This window comes from Columba livia, chromosome 2 (genome assembly GCF_036013475.1).
Source record: "Columba livia isolate bColLiv1 breed racing homer chromosome 2, bColLiv1.pat.W.v2, whole genome shotgun sequence".
NCBI classification, from domain to species: Eukaryota; Metazoa; Chordata; class Aves; order Columbiformes; family Columbidae; genus Columba; species Columba livia.
The window spans coordinates 68664371-68678556 of record NC_088603.1 but is presented as its reverse complement, the minus strand read 5'-3'; the positions used below and the strand labels follow the sequence as shown (position 1 = coordinate 68678556).

The 14186-nt window shown below is 43.5% G+C and overlaps 1 protein-coding gene across 10 annotated transcripts in view; it reads left to right on the top strand.

The window, feature by feature from the left end:
- ATXN1 (ataxin 1) overlaps positions 1 to 14186 on the top strand; it is a 358291-nt gene that overhangs the window by 185361 nt on the left and 158744 nt on the right. For all 10 annotated transcript variants that reach the window (XM_065052371.1, XM_065052372.1, XM_065052375.1 and 7 more), the window contains one exon: positions 9050 to 9168. The gene's annotated coding sequence lies outside the window, so the exon portion shown is untranslated. The remainder of the gene's footprint in view (positions 1 to 9049; positions 9169 to 14186) is intronic.

Here is a 14186-nt window from a genome sequence, read left to right as displayed (position 1 = left end):
AGACATATGTGGCCATATGCAACATTGTGAATGTTCCATAAACCTAACTTGGTTCGAACTTAACTTTGTTCCTGATGTTGTCATTATCTATCTTATATTGTGAATCATAGTAAGGAAAAATAACCTTGTTTCAATCCTCCAGGGGAAAACCCCTTTCTCTGTCTCACTTCTGCCCAAAAACCCCAGACACCTACTTGTCCTGTGTCATCTGAAGCAAATTTGAGTCTGTTATCTGTACTTAAATCTACAGATACACTTTTCCTGTCTTGCTTAGGAACAAAATGTTGTCCCAGTTTCTGTAGTTGCAATTTAGTAATATCACAAACAAGTTAGTAGTAAACTGAATATGTTAAAGAAATGGAACAGAGGAAAGATTACAGTTTAATTCCTTAGAAAATAATACCTAATATTATTCATAAGCAGAATGCGATTCACAGTAAGTAAAAGTAAAGCTATATTTCAAACCAGCGTGAGTGAAATAAACCTCCCTTGGTAAGACTATGCTTGGATTTGATACTAATGAATCTTGCAGAACTGGCACTTCAGTTCTGAGTTTTAACATCAGATCCATTTGTTTATCTATCTTGCCAGTTCTGCGTAATTTTCATGGGCCAAGGTGGATATTTTAGTTTGTGTTCTTTCTGGAGCATGCTATCTCTCTCAGTCTCCCCGCAGTAACAATGGAATCCACTGGCCAGCTCCAGCTAAATTGAACAGACGGATTGAGATCATGAAGTCCTTGAACTCCTAGCAGGTTTATCAAACAGGCAGTTGGATATAGGACAAAGACAGAAATCAGTGACCTTTCTAAAGGAAAGGCCTACCCGTGTTATCACAGATGTGACAGCTCACTGGGGTGCGAGCAGTTGCGAGTACTCCCAGCAAAGGGCTGGCTATGGTCACTTGCTGTGCTGCTCGCTGTGCATGGGGTCACCTACCTGCAAGAGGCAAAGCCACCAGAAACCAGCCTTTGTGGACTCCTCTGCTTAGGGGACTACTTGGTCTTTTAAAGAGGGAGAAAATACGAACTCCTTTTACTTCTCCCGCACTTTCCTAATAAATGTAGTACTTTTACGTTTCCAGCTTCCCTCTGCTATAAACAAGCAGCACGTTCACTCTTGTTTCCCATGTTGTGTGGAAGACAAATGCAGCCTGACAAAGTGATGTGACCGGGGCTGTGTGGGAGGCATAATGTGGTCCTGGCCTGTGCAGCTGAGCTGGGAGGTTAGAGCCCAGCCTGCGGTACCACTTGCCTTTTCTGTCCTGTGTGTTGTAGAATCACTAGTGAATGCAATTCGAATGCACAGATCAGGTATTACAGGTCCTAGACCTTCTCAGATGGCTTTCAAAAATGCAAGACAAGAAGTTAGGCACAAAACTGCACTGTCTTAAAAATTAACTGCATTAGAAACCATGCCTCTGGCTGGTTAAATGCATAGAAACAATTGTCTTTGAAGGAAACGAACACAGATCCACGATGCTTTGAAGACAGAGGACAAACAGCATGGTAGCAGTTGTGACAGGGGCCAGCTTTGCCTTTTTCATCCATGAAAATGGATGGGCAGTAAAGTGAGACTGGATTTTACACATACTTCCTTTGCGCTTGGGTGTCCTGCTCGCAGTGAGCTTGCAGTCCTCTCCTGCGTGGAGGGCCAGTGGAAGGCACATGAAGGAAGAGAGAAGTTTTCAGGAAGTATTTGAGTACTAGGAAGACATTTCACTTGGCCTTGGACAGGTCCTCAGTGCAATGGTGAATGTCATTCTTGCTCAAAAATGTGCTGCCAGGTCCCCAACTGTTTAATGAAAGTTGAACAGTTGATTTCCTACACCTGGAGCACAGGGAGGTTTCCATCACAGGGTATTTTGTAGCAACTTCCAGTGAAGCTCTTTGAGTGCTGCACTCTTGTTACTGCTGAATACAAACAGCTTATGAGGAAAAGATCCTTTTCCCCTTCCTGATGATGTTTTCAACAAATGTGATGGATTGTATAGGCAGATGGCTTCTAGCCAGTGGCCTACAGACCTTCGTGTGGCCTGCAAACCTCCATAGGCTCAGCAGGTACTTCTTAATAGGTGGCAAAGGGTAACTGAGAAATTTAGACATCATGTCATACAATTCTTAGCTTTTCATGCACTGAAAAAATGTGTGATGACTGTCATTACATGAATGAGTTATGAGAAATTTCAAGATTTTTGGTCTTTTTAATGATATTTGGAAAGAGAACATAAGACCTACTGTGAGAAAAAATACCAGAGGATATTTGACAAGCTCAGATGACAGCATAGTCACCTTAAAAAAGTACTGCCTAAAATTTTCTGCTGGCTGTTTTTATGACTAATGCCTAAAGTTTGTTATTTTTCATGGGGTTTAGTGGGGGGAAGGTAGTACTTTTTATGTCTTTTTATCCAGTTTGTTTTACTTTTTCCCTTCTATAACCATTCCTTACTATTTTGGTGCAAGATGAAGAGCAAGTATTTTAGAGAGCAGAAGAACTCATTGTAAAACTACAGAAATTAGGTTAGTTATTGTAGCTGAAACTACTTTGATCTATTCTCTCTGTTCACCTCAAGATGCCCTTGCTGCTGTCACTATTACACTGTTGCAATATTACAATAGAATATAATAATATCATTATTTGGTGGCATAATGATGAATAACAGCAGATTTTTATTTTTTTTTTTATTATTATGCCCACATTAGCAAGTAGTGTGTACCACCTATAGAGTATTTGTATAGTGAAAAACCTAGTGCTGGGATCCTGAGGTTCACACCAGGCACATTTCAGGGTTCTTTTCCTTCTGAGCAGTCTGGTGCCACTGAGTGCCCGCTCTGGAGAACATAATGGTTCTAGTTTAGTTCCTCCCAAGGGGGATTCAGTTCACTTGCTCCAGGACCATCCCATAGCGCAATTAAAAGCCCAGACAAGGTGGATTATCTGGAGATTATCTTGCTTCAAAAGCTGCATCCCTGATGTGAACAAAAGTGCTAAGGTAGCCATGGCCTATAGGAACCTTGTAGGATGAAGGGATGGAAAGAAAGGCAAATTTCAGCGATCTCATCTTGTAGTTGTATCTGTTACTAAAACATATTTCATAATTTTTCTTTCTTAATGTTCTTTCTTCCCTTTTCTTTGTAGTTATTGCTGAAAGGGGAAGGTTGGTGTGAGTACGCATCAGAGAAGGAAGGCTGTTTTGAGAAGTTAGAAAGAAATCTTCTACCGAAAGAAGGGTCATGTCTTCTTTAAGGAGCTTATATAATGCCAAGTGTACGTTAGATGCTTAACCGGTAATGACCCATGTCTAGCTGTTTGTGCTTGACTTGCTGACTGGAGACAGTGCTTATGCCCTTGAATTCAAGAGGGTGGGCAGGGAATTGAGGCAGTTGGTTATTGTGAGATACTGGCTAGGCATGCTTCATTTCAAGGTATGTAGGCTCTTTTTGGTGTATGTCCTGAGGCAGAGAAGGAACATATGGTATGGTGAGATGCAGTGTCATATTATTGCTAGCATGACTTGAAAAATATATGATGTTACCTTAGAGGGTAGGTGTGAGAGCCGGTCTGGCAGATGTGACAGCCTTGCTTTCTGGATCTGACAGCTGACAGCCCAGAGAGCCTACTACCAAACTTCATATTTGCCGAAATGCTCATGTTATGATTTGTGCTGAAGAAGTAAGTAAGCGTAGAGACAATAGAATCAGTGGTACAACTTAAAAAAAAATAAAATAGTCTGGAGAAGTAGATTTACACAAAAGCTTCATCTTTCTCAGTGTCCTGTCTCCTTGATTGGAAGAGTAAATTTGGCTACAAAAGTTAAATAGCTTTTCTAGCCAACCAATTCACTGGATCCAGGCAGAGGACAACATTTCTTCTGGTGCCTAGGAGATTATGGTTGCTGGCCAAGCTGCTGGCATAGTCCTGCTGATCTCAAAAAGTAAAACCAAACTACAGTGGTGCCAAGCTGGTTGTGACTTAGTCAGATTTTTGTTCGAAAACAAGCTTATGGTGAGGCCTCCAAAGTTTCCTGCAACAAAGGTCACCACAGGTTTTTGCTGAAGTGTCCTGTACTATGTGGTGCTGGAGATAAGTACAAGGAATATTGATTGTTCATTCTTTATAGCAGCAAACAACTACATTTCAAAGTGCAACCTCGTATAGCTAGAAGGTAGTTGAGCTGAGTAAGTAAAGCAGAAGGTAACAGGAAAAAAATAGCAGACTCATCTCTCCCAAAAGACATGAAATTTCTTCTTTTTCTAGAGCCCTTCATTTGAAGAACCCAGAATGTATCTGCACATTGCAAATCATGCCATACTTCATTTTCTTAACATCTCTTTCTAAACTATACAAGCCCTTTAGCAGAGAGACAACTACAGCTGCTGCTTTTCCTGGGCAGAACACTGAAGTTTTACAGAAGGAAGTTACTGTCCAGACTGGCTTGGCCATCGAGAGTCTGGGTGGAGGGTATTCAGCTCTTCATCTCTTGGGACTCTTGGTTCTCCTGGGAAGCTGAGGAGGGTTGTGCCATGGTGAGGGCAGGTGGCTGTATGGCAGGGTCACCTGCCATGGGAGGGAGCTGCTGGCTTGCACTGCGGTCAGTCTCTTTCAGACCTGTGTGCTGTGCTCAGATGCTGGGATATGGAGGCACTTAAGAGGGTGCCAGGTGAGTCTGAGGTCAGCACCTGGTGAGGCCGGGCCGATTACGACTTGGAAAGACCTAACACCCCTCTGGGCAAGCGGGAGAGTGTGGCTCTGCGTCACCTTTTAATGATAAACAGGCTGACACGAGCCATGGGGGTAGGGAGTGAGTGCCGGCAGTCCTTGCTCCAAAAATTGTTCGATGAAGTCACTCTTGGCTATTAAGAAAAGAGGGGAGTTTATGGTGTTCGTGCTTATGAGCAGAAGGCAAGAAAAAGAGTAAATACTGAGTGGGAACATGTGCCTGAGCCTGCCAGATCCTTGGCAGGGGCAAGGGAGGGCAGCAGGCCCATTTCTGCATGACTGGGGAAATGAGTCCCTGTCCCCACGACAGGCTGCTGTGCAGAGAACCCGTGCCGCCGTTTCTATGTCCTTCCTAGCTAGTCTCAAAATGAGATTGCATTTTAGCACTCTACTTTGATCTGGTCTTGGCCCTGTCTTGTCACATGTGGCAGTACCACGGTGGTTTTGTCCAGGGCCACCCCAGAACTACTTGCCCTGGGGATGGTGAGGGAGACTGGCAGCCCCACCAGCTGCCCAGGCTTGGAGGTGGGCAAACCTGCCCCAAATCCAACAATATAAGCAGAGTCTTTCGATGTAGTTTGTCCTGGGGTTTTATTTTTTTCTTTACTTGATTCTTTGTTTTCACTGGGCTTTTTCATGGGCTTTGACTGGAATCAAGTCACAATAACATAATGAACATAAAAGTTGACTAGAATGGAAAATCAGTTCAGTGTGTTCAGCTCCATCAGCAGTTTGAGAGAGGCACCACTGTGAAATGAAGGAAGACTGGGGGGAAGGAGGGGTTCCACTGGTGACATTTTATCAGGTTGCTATTGTCGTGATATTTCAGGTTTTCTTTTCTTAAAAAGCAGATTATTTCTGCCTTCTGAGTGTGTACCAGCACACCTGTTGCATTCCTATGACTCCAAAGCCAGCAGGCAGAGAAAAAGACCTCGTGATTTTTGTCCAGTCTTGTAGCTTTTGAGGGAAGTACTACGTTTTGAGGAGAAGTGCTGGTCGAGCATCATTTAATTCTTAGGGGTTAGCAGTACAGCATGTGTGAGGTGTGATGTGCTGCTGTTTTCAAGGGACCTTGGCTGAATTCAGCTGCTTTGCAGCTGGCAGGGTTAATGTTACTTGTATTGGAGGAGGAAGGGAGATTTTTTATTTCATCTAGCTCTGCTGGGGGCTAGAGAAGCCAAGCACCGCCTCATTTATGGCGCTGGGAAAAATGAAAGAGCTAACAAAATGCTCCTGTAATTTGTTTGAAGTTGCATTCATTTCTCCAGAAGGGGGAGAGTGGAGTAGGATGCTGGGAGGAATGTGTCTAAATCAGGACTGTCCTTCCTCCCTGACTTGAGTCCAGACGCTACAGAGAAAAATCAAGACATTTAGAAATGGGCTGTCAAATCTACTCATATGTGATTTTTGCCAAGTCCAGCATATTTGACTGTTGAATGAGGCTTTGTATATGTGACTGAGTAGTTCTGTATTGAGTTCACAGTTGTTTTTGAAACCATTCAGGTTACTGAGCAAATACCAGAAATGCACAGAGGTGCAAGCCACGAGTAGATAGGGTCTGCAGGAAAAGCACACGTGCATGTGGCAGACCTGCCACTGCTTTCTGATTGTGAAATTTGGCTCACGGTAGGAAAAAAAAAAAAGCAGAACCAGTTTGGTTTGAAGTATGTTTGTTACACTGGATCTTTAGTGTTTTATCATCTGCTGTATAAATTGCTACCTTTTTTTTAGAAAACCAAACATTTCCTTCATCACAGTTAAATATATTTTAATTTGGCAAACCTTGGTTTGCTGCTCCTGTTTCTATAAGGATCAGATGGGTAATGGAAGCTGTACAGCAAATTAATGTATGCTACTCGAGATAGTAAAATGCAGGGCTACAATAGGCCTTTTTTCAGCAGCTGTAAAGCTGTTATGTCACTACAGTGAATCCATTCAGTCTCCCCCACGCTTGCTGGGAGCACCCAGGAGAAGGGAGTCGTACTAGTGAAATGACTATCCAGCAAAACAATCTGAGGGACGTGCTGATGACTCACTCCTTGTTTTGTTTCACAGGGTCTTTTTCTGCGGATGTGATGTTTCAGCCCCACATGAGTTAAGAGATCTTTAACTTTGTCCACGTTACCAGATTATCCACTAAATCAGCGTGGGTGTTGCATTCCTCACGTCAGCCCTCTGAGATGGGGGAATACTGTTATTTTTGCTGTAGAGGAAAGGGAAACTGAGGCACAGGAAAATTTGGGTTAAGTGACAATGTGCATTAGTAGCCAAACTCTTATACTTTAGTTGCACTGTAGAAGCTTGAGTGTCATTCAGAGCTATTTCAGCCCTTCAGGAAGTGTCCTGTAGCATTTGCCCATAGGTCATGCAAAAAGCCTAGAGAATAGCTGGGAATCTGTCCCTCAAACAACATTGTTTGTCTCTTTAATCAGAGCATTAAAAATCTAAATATGTGAGAACAGGAGGAATTTATGCCGATTTTGATTTTAAAATAGAATCCCTGGGCACCTTGTATTTGAGTCAGGGAAAAAAAACGAGAGGCAGAACCTAGTTGATTCAGCAGGGTGACACTCCATAAAATAATCCCTTTAACACTTTTGCTTAAATTAAGAATGGTTCCTAGGTGGCATGAGTCATGGATGGAGTGTCCTCATTTCACGCTGAACTTCCAGCCTTCTGTGGATTTGTGTCACTGCTTCAGAGGGCTGTGCCCTCTTCCTGCAAGTCTGCAGGCTTGGCTGTTGCAACCTTTACTCACGTGGAGTGAGAGCAGGCTCCTCGAAGCAGGCAGCAACACCACGTAAGTGAGAACAAGCACGGCGGAGTGGGGGAGCAGGGTCGTTTAAATGGAGTATTTTGGATTTGTTTCTACTGTGAGCAGCTTTGGGGAGTGGTGACGTAGGCGCAGCCTCTGTGCACATGTCAAGGGAAGCCCATTTTCCCCTTTATTTGTGTGTTGGTCTTTGCTCTGAGTTTTACGTTGTGCTTTCTCCGGCAGGGTGTGTAGAAATAAACTGTGATGTAGAAAGCTGTAATTTCTGTATTTCTGACTGCTTTTGGAAAAGTTGTATTTTCTGAAGTACCTACAGCCACAGAAGGCTGTGGATAATGTCTCTATTTCTTAAAAGCAATGGAACATATTATTCAGAGCTGTCTGTCTGTCCTAACTGAGGAAGAAAACCAAAGTAGTCTGGCTTACATGTACACAAGGTCAAATCTTGCTCTTTGCCGTGTTGTCAAAGTTTGTTGGCTTCAGTGGCGGTAGTCACAGGTGTAGCCCCGGGAACGATTTGCCTTTCAGGCTTTTTACAGTGCAGGAATGAATATCGTTGTTGATCCTCAAAATTGTTTGTAGAGAAATAACTGGGATGCCTGTAATCCGGAGGGGCCGCGCAAATGCCAGACCGCTCTCTCAGAGGGAAAGTGAACTCTGCACTGGCTGGCAGCGTTTGCTTCTGGTAGCCAGGGGATTTTCCTGCTGCCAGAGCCTGATTTTGGAGGCTTCTGTGCCTGACCAGCTCCTGGCCTGCCTTGCTGCAGGTACGGGAGAGGGAGGAGGGCGAAACAGGGGGTGGTGAGAAAGTGTTGTGGTGGCAGCACTCGCTGAACATTTGAAACCCTTCAGACCTTTTTTGGCGATGGTGGAGAATGTCAAAATTGATTGTGTTAGAGGCCTGCCAGTTTCTCTTACTCATTGGCCTGGTCGCTCCTCCTCCCTTCCTTCCTCTCTCCTCAGCTGGGCTGGGTTTTGTGGTGCTAACGCTGCGTTGCTGCTCCAGCACGGCTACTACTTCCCCCATGCTGCTACTACAGAAATACTACAGTAACTCAGGGAAGATTTAGGGAGTTGGCCGTATACATATTATTAGTGGTAATAACAGTGGTAGTAATAATAATCAAACCGACGATTGCTCCCCCGTTTAACAGTTTGATACTTTACACAATGAATTTTCTTCTGATTTGTATCTCAGGGCTTTCTTCGCTTCTCACCTTCATAAATTTGTAGAATCTAGTGTATACTGGATTGTGCTTTTCAATGGATACTTTGTAGTGTGCTGTCATGCAGATTTTAAAAATAACATGTTTTTGAGTGGTCTAAAATAGTTGGGATTTGGTGTTTGTTTTTGTTGTGGGTTTTTTGTGTGGTTTTTTTTTTAGGTACAACCCACAGAAGAGTGTTCATGCTGCTTCTGCTGGGGAGAGTTATCACACTTGCTTTAAATAATGAAATATACATTGCAGAAAGGTCAGGGATTTCCCCTGAGCCACCCACCAATCACTTGAACTGACATTTTCATTCTGAGTGTTTTCTTGTTTTGTTTTTGTTTAAGATCCTGGAGCACAGGGAAAGAGTTTTAATGCAAAACATCAGAAAAAGGCTGCAACATCTCCTGTGAGAGAGGGGGAAAAAGATCTACAATTGCATGTTGGAACACTCATATGATTTGAGGTAAGTGACTGGAGGGTCTCGTCATAAGTTACAGGCAGTTTGTAATTAAATTAATCATTATTTACCTCAGACTGTCGTGATGTTTCTGTCAAAAGCAATAAAAGCAGATGGGAGAGGGAAGGAGAGAACTTTAATAGCAAACCCAGAAACAGCAGTAAAAATATGTAATGCACTTACCTTTTGAAAATGGGCCCCATGAGGTCCAATTCTGAAAACAGGCAATCATTCTAACATTTATAAGGGTTAAACCCTGTTTAAACTAATGAGGCTGATCTCCCTGAAAGTTAGGTATGTGCCTGAATATTTCCAAATTTGGAATCTCTATCATATGGGAACTCTGCAGAAGAAAGCTATTGAAGAATGTACAGCGCACAACCACAAAAATGCATATACAATTCTGTTACTGTTGGTGATAATGTCATGAGTAATCTGATTTTACAGCATTCTTAACTGATATTTTTGTATTAAATACACAGTTCTCATTTTTATGTTTAAGCACCTCATTGAAATACCAAAGTGCTTAACAGAGCCTGTAAATTCTACAGCAGCTTTAGTAATACGTCTGCCTTAATTGCTTCATCAGTGTGTCTTGAACAAGTAGAATTAAATGTATAAAGAAAGTAATGACCCCTTTCATAACAAGAGTTGCAAATTACGCTGGATATTTGAATAGCAGCCGAACTAAGAGTTCCTTGACTGAGGCCAAATTGTGTTGTCCTGACTTTGTTTGTTTTAAATAAAGGCAATAGTGAGTTGCAGGGAAAATCTCACCTTTTCCCTCTAGTCTTCTTTTTTTTTTTTGTTTTCATCGCTCATTAGGAAAGAATGACCTCCGAGTCTCTTTTGTCTAGTAAAGAGAATATGTTATAGTTGTAAAACTTAGAACCACTGAAGTTGCTGCATAAATGAAACTTAAAAACCACCAGTCTCTTTTTTAAACAAAAAAATCAACCTATTTACTCTGTTCTGTCCCATAAGTGTGCTGAAGGAGACAAAATTACTGTAAGAAACTTGCAGAATCAAAAAGACCCACATAACATGGAAGAAGCAGGGGATACAGTCCCACAAACCTGCAGAATATCAAAACCCTGGGCTGGTGGCATTTGCAGACATTTGTTACTTACCAGGTTTCAGAAGAGAGGAGAGCATAGCTGGCCCCTGGTGACTGCTCTGTATTTGCTTTGTAGGAACAGAGCTATTAAGTTTCTTTTGAAATCAACAGGCTCGCTGCAGGGAGCTAAATATTTCCTTTCTGGTCAGTGGACAAGAGCCATTGCTTGGGAAATTGTAATAGTCCTGTAGGCATTTGTACTGATTTATCCTAAAAGTTCCAAACTTTTACAAATCAGCGTAGCCAACTCCTTTGCCTGTGCAGGTCTTGCTCTAGGGACTGTGAGCCCAAACATGAGTACAAGACTCTTTCAGTAGGAATCTGAGGCGATTTCTGTAGTTGTGAAATGAGGTATTAATGCAAATCTGTTTGAAAATGCTGCTCTACAGCCTTCAGGGGCTCTGGTCCTTACCCTCCCCTCTCTGCACCCGCCCCTGTGGTTCAGGTGGGGAATTACTTTCCTTTCTGGAGCGAGCCCTCGTCCAGGTGTAGGGTGACAGTCCTGGCCAAACGGGTGGGAGAGAGAGAGGTGCCCCACAGTGACCCACATGTGATTGCGTTCAGCCCACCTCTGCTTTCTCTCCATCCCACTCTTCTGGTGGCACCCAGTCCTTTTCAGCTCTGCAGAGCATAAATCAAAATACTTTTATTCCTGTCTTTTTTCATTGACGTCAGACAAGGATAACGTGTGTGATTTTCCTTTCACAGCTGCCTTCTTGTTGCTCTCAGAGGAGGCGCATGTTGAAGTTCAGGGGAAGGTATCTTTGTAGCATCTCTGTGGCCTTTATAATCATTCGATCAGCTCTCTGCAGTCACAAAATTGTTTAATCTTGTTTAGTTTTCTTTGTATTGGAGGGTGCAGGAGCTCATTGGCTGATCATTAAAGAAAGGGAGATTTCCTTGGTGGCAAGAGAAGCTTTTTAATATCTGTTAAATTGTACCACTACTCCTGCCCTTTCTTGATTCTTTTTTTTTTAATGCCACCTTTTATGTGCCTGGAAAAGGTCCTGTGGTATGTGCCAGGGAGTTACGTGGGCGCTGAGCTGAGCGGGCAGAGGGACCGACCTTCTCTTGCCTTGTATTTTTCGCAGGGAGTGAATACAGGGGACTGAGCCTGCCCGGGTTAAACACATGCCTGTTATATTTTGCCTTTCTCTGCTCTTCTTTCAGCTGTCAGCATGCCATGTTCAGACGGCAGTGATCAGTCACAAATTGTCCCTTGTCCATGCTCTTCAGCTCTTCTAAAGCATTAGTTTAGTGGAGTTCTTCAACAAAGATGGCACTGGTTCGAATGTTTCTTTTTCTTTTTTTGTGTGTGTTATTTTTTTTTCCTTTCTTCCCTCTGGCTAATGGAAAAAGAGGTTGTTTGTTTGTTTGTGTTTTCTCCTCAAGTCATCTGCATTAGTTCCCAAAGCAACTTGTGTTAAGTGGAAATGAGGCTTTGATAATATGTTTGCTTGCTGGAGACTCGCTTAGATTTTTTTCTTCCCCCCCCCTGCCCAGTATATGGATCTTTTCAGTGGGGCGCCTCTATTGTGAATCAGAAAGAAAGTGCACGGGCTGCCAGGCACATAATGGAATTGTTCATTTGTTTCTGTAAGTATGTGTGAGCCTTTGTAAAGAGGAGGCGGTGGGGGCAGAGAGTGGAGACCTGCGCTGCAGGGAGCCGGGAGCGTGCAGTGGCACAGCCTGGGGCACCGTTATGGTGACATGTGGCTGTGCCCACTCTGCTCAGTGCTGGTGGGCATTACCTGGGGCTTCTGCTGCTTAGCACATCGTGTAAAAATGCGTGAAGCTTAGGTGGCCATTGATTATGCTGGCTGTTAAGCGCATAAGGCAAAATATTGGAAAGATGTAATATTTCCAACACTTTCCTTAAACCATGTGCATTGGCTTTCAAAAGAGTGATGTAAATATGAACCATGCCAATACTGTGCTTCCTCACTGTGAGGCTATTTATTATAAAGGACGTATGGTGTAAGTCATTTTACTATGGAGTAGATAAGAGTGTGAACTAAAGCCTTGGATCCAAGCCCACCAGCAGCTTTGCAAAAGGCAGGATCCAGATCTGAAGTCAGTGGTTCACACAGTTTCTAGTAGACAGTGGTTTTGACTTACTCCATAAAATGGGAGTAGCCAGAACTTTTAAATTGAGGCTTTTAAACAAGTTCTTGCCATTTTCTCACCCACTGTTCACCTCTGCTTTAGAAGATTACTGTAAAAGCACACCAGCCATTTTCTCCAAGTCACTGTGGCCAGGACACACCAACTTAAGGAGCAGAGAGGGGCTTCTGAAGTGATTACTGTTATACAGCCATATGCTTTTTTTCCAGAGGAGTTTTTCTTTTGAGGAGTTAGACCTCCTGTTCCTTCTGGATGAAGTTCTTTGGAGGTAGGACCTTGAAGTTTCACAGATACCAAGAAACAGTTGATCAACCTGGCATGGAGCAAACCAGGCCACAGTGGCTGGAACTCACCACCTCCTCTAAACCCCTCTCTCGTGATACCATAGCTGAATTACAGATGTGAAAAATTACAGCATTGTAGACAGTAAATTAATAAAGTCTAACCTTTCCTTGCTGCATAGGGGACTCTGTTCTTATTCTCACCCTTCTCCTTTGCCCTTGGACACAACATTTTTAGGACTTTTTGGTCTCTAGCGGTGAGGCATCTGGTTATGTGTTACTTTGCACATCTGTTAGATATGTCAAATCCAGCACCCAGAGACTTTATGCAGATTTGCAGCACTCTTTGTTGGAGTTTGAATCCATAAGCCAATGAATGGCTTATGAGGATACAAAAATGCAGTATTTCAATCTACTGCATGTATTACTGCAGTTTATTGCATATCTATTGCATAAAAATACTACAGTCCCCTTTATGTTTGGTAGAGAAAAGCCGGTATGGGAAAGATGCAAAGTGCTGGTGAACTGGGAAGTATTTAGTATGGCAGTAAATATGCAGCCTGTTCCAGTGTTCTGTCACCCTCACTGTGAAGAAGTTTCTTCTCGTATTTAAGTGGAACCTCCTGTGTTCCGGTTTGTACCCATTGCCCATTGTCTTATAATTGCTTGTCACTGAGAAGAGCCTGGCTCCGTCCTCGTGATACTCACCCTTTACATATTTATAAACATTAGTGAGGTCACCCCTCAGTCTCCTCCAGGCTAAAGAGACCAAGCTCCCTCAGCCTTTCTTCATAAGGGAGATGCTCCACTCCCTTCATCATCTTTGTTGCCCTGCGCTGGACTCTCTCTAGCAGTTCCCTGTCCTTCTTGAACTGAGGGGCCCAGAACTGGACACAATATTCCAGATGTGGTCTCACCAGGGCAGAGCAGAGGGGAAGGAGAACCTCTCTCGACTTACTAACCACCCCCCTTCTAATGCACCCCAGGATGCCATTGGCCTTCCTGGCCACAAGGGCACAGTGCTGGTTCATGGTCATCCTGCTGTCCACCAGGACCCCCAGGTCCCTTTCCCCTACACTGCTTTCTAATAGGTCATTCCCCAACTTATACTGGAACCTGGGGTTGTTCCTGCCCAGATCCAAGACTCTACACTTGCCCTTGCTATACTTCATTAAATTTTTCCCTGCCCAGCTGGGAAAGCCTGTCCAGGTCTCAATGGATGGCAGCACAGCCTTCTGGCCTGTCAGCCACTCCTCCCAGCTTAGTGTCATCAGCAAACTTGCTGACAGTCACTCTATTCCCTCATCCAAGTTGTTGATGAATATATTAAATAGTACTGGTCCCAGTACCAACCCCTGAGGCACTCCACTAGATACAGGCTTCCAACTGGACTCCGCCCCATTGACCACAACTCTCATCTCACTACCCGATTGTCCAGTCCACACTTCCTCAGTTTAGGAGCAAGGATGCTGTGGGAGACTGTGTCAAATGATTGAAATCAA